This window comes from Pan troglodytes, chromosome 5 (genome assembly GCF_028858775.2).
Source record: "Pan troglodytes isolate AG18354 chromosome 5, NHGRI_mPanTro3-v2.0_pri, whole genome shotgun sequence".
Classification (NCBI taxonomy): domain Eukaryota; kingdom Metazoa; phylum Chordata; class Mammalia; order Primates; family Hominidae; genus Pan; species Pan troglodytes.
Window position 1 is genome coordinate 102,343,131 of NC_072403.2, and position 2,589 is coordinate 102,345,719.

The following is a 2,589-nucleotide window of genomic DNA, read 5'->3' on the forward strand; positions in this document are numbered from 1 at the left end:
ATAACTCTTCAGGTAAGGGTAATCTGCCAGACCATTAATGTAGGACAATGTACATTATTTTTTCTTGGCTGAAGAAAATCCTAGCAGATGGACAAAGAAGAATTGAGCATTCAGGAAAAGCTTAAATGGTGATCCTCTTGGGATATAATAAGCTGGACACATTGCGCATTATAGATAGGTGTGATAAAAACCACAGCATACACCTGTGAACTTTGAATTAACCAGGAAGCTAATACACGTTCTTGCACTGATAAATTTCTGAGCTAAGATAATTAGCAAGAAGGGACAAAGAGACAACTAGAAATGCCACTCTAAGATTTCATTGAGTGAAAAAAGATTCCTTCCTTAAATCTTACAAGAAAAATACAGTTTTGATTAAAATTAAGGTAAGATTTTTTGTAACATATTTCAGTAAGTTTTATACAAGTCTTACAAGCAATGAGTATTTATAAAACTTTAAAGAAAACCTAGAAGGATTTTAATCCTGCAAAGCTGTGTATAGATAAATTTTAGCATATCTTATCATTTAATGGGGGGACTGCAATTATTCTAGATGTTATTTTTGATCTTTTAATTCCTCACATTGTTTCTGATACTACCTCTTTAATTTTCTGTTCAATAGCCATGAGCCTTTTTGAAATAATAATATTGTCGACCCCCAGTTGTATGTGCCCAAGGAGATGGCAAACTTGAGAAACAAGAATAATCCTTTCAGCTGGTTTAAAGCTGAGCCCTCACCCTTGGAATTAAGAAACTGACAAAGGATGCAAGTTCTTGGTTTAAGGAGCCAATGGTATGATGTGTTTCTTGTTGGGCTTGGAGTATAGGTGCAGGGTATTGTGTGGGGGTTTCTTGCTCTGGTCACAGATTCTACTGAATCTCAAATACCAGTTAGTTTGGGGTATGCTCCTGTCCCTGACAGTGTGCCAGTGGAATGACAAGAATATTATTGTGAAGAGCACATTTTCTTCATGGAGTTTCTTATTTCATTGATACACAAAACCCCACAATGGTAGCTCTGACCTGGTGTGGTCGATGCTGAATGTGCCCCAGCTCCTCATAGCCCCTGCTTCAGGATGGAGGTGCTCGTTCCCTCAGCTGCTGGGAGTGATGGCTGACAGCTTGTAGTGGAGTAATCCCTCCTGGTAATTGCCCTTGGCTGAAGAGAGGCATTGGGCCCCTTTCTGGGGGTAGCCTGCACTCGATGACTGACATATGAGAACATAAAGACCCTGCCTCTTAATTTGGATTGGAACAACTCTGCAGGGTCATCTCAGCTTCAGAGCATCCCGTGGGGGTCAGTTGAGGCTTTTGTGATGCCTGAATGTAGTCCAGCTTCTCCTTCTGTCCAATCCTGTTTCCTCTACTCTCCCATAGGTGTGGTTCCCAGGGACCCCCCCAAATACACTTCCAATCTGTTTCTGGAGGACCTGACCTGTAACTCCTGACAATATGTTCTGAATGCTGAAGGATGGAGATACACTTTGGAGTAAGATTCATATGAACTTTCATAAATTCTTGGGGTAAGGGTAATATATTTTTTACTTACTTAAACTCTTTCCCCAGTCCCTTCCTTCCTCAAGCTCCCTAGTCTTAATTGATTCCTAAATTGTACACATAGGCTTTAAAAATTTGACATTCTTTTTTTCTGATGGAAGATATAATTCGTATTTAATGTAACAAATTCATACGTGAAGTATATACATATACATGCTTGAGTGCACATCAAATAGCCATCATTTACTTGAAGGTCTAATGTAGCCTCTGCATCCTCACACAGCTCTGAACATTGAATAGCTCTGCTCTGAGCTATTCAAAGGTCTGTGTGTGACCTTTACACCTGGAATAATACTTCTGAAGATAGATGGGCATTGACAATAAGAATAATAGTACTATATGGAATTAGTTTACAAAGCACTTTCAACCCATTATATTGATTTATTTCACCGCATCCTTGAGAAAGCCTGGCCATGTTAGCCCTATTTAATATATGGGGAGTAACTTGCTGAAGACAGTGGGTTATAGGAAATTTCTTCTGACAAGCTCCAATTTCTGTTACCAGCCAATGGACTCAAGCCCCTCATTCAAAGTAAACACCAGAAGAGACTTGGTGTTTTGTGAAATGGCACATTCCAAAATCTCTGTCACTGAGAAAAGGATGTAAGCTCAGGATCAAAGCATCGTCTTCAAAGAAGGGTAAGGTACTTGTTAAATAACTCCTGGCAATTGCTTAAGCACCAGGCATTGTAATTTCAGAGAGTAGGAACAGAACTAAAAATAGAGAAGTGGATAGGGACAGGACCAGAGACATCATTGTCACTCAAACTTGAATGTCATTTTTGACAGCATTCGAGCAATTGATTCTTGATTCTCCACATTAGGAATTTAGTAGTCACGTTTTGCTGTGACAGCCCTAGGAGAAGAGAAGGGGCAGGACCCTGGGAAGAGTATAAAGAATGGAGGGTGAGAATTATTATCAGCCTGTGGTGCCTCTTTCTAGTCACGGTTCCTTTGATGGAAAAAAAAGGGCGGCGGGGTGGGAGATGAGAAGGAGCAGAAAGCTATTCAAGCTAGCTCCAATTTCCTGAA

General features: G+C 40.1%; 1 long non-coding RNA gene across 1 annotated transcript; it reads left to right on the top strand.

The window, feature by feature from the left end:
• The first annotated feature begins 622 nt into the window (after positions 1-622).
• LOC107975222 (uncharacterized) lies at positions 623-2,196 on the top strand. Its single transcript, XR_001718587.3, has 3 exons — positions 623-793; positions 1,378-1,523; positions 2,063-2,196. It is a non-coding gene; the product is annotated as an uncharacterized LOC107975222 (long non-coding RNA).
• Positions 2,197-2,589: the final 393 nt, after the last annotated feature.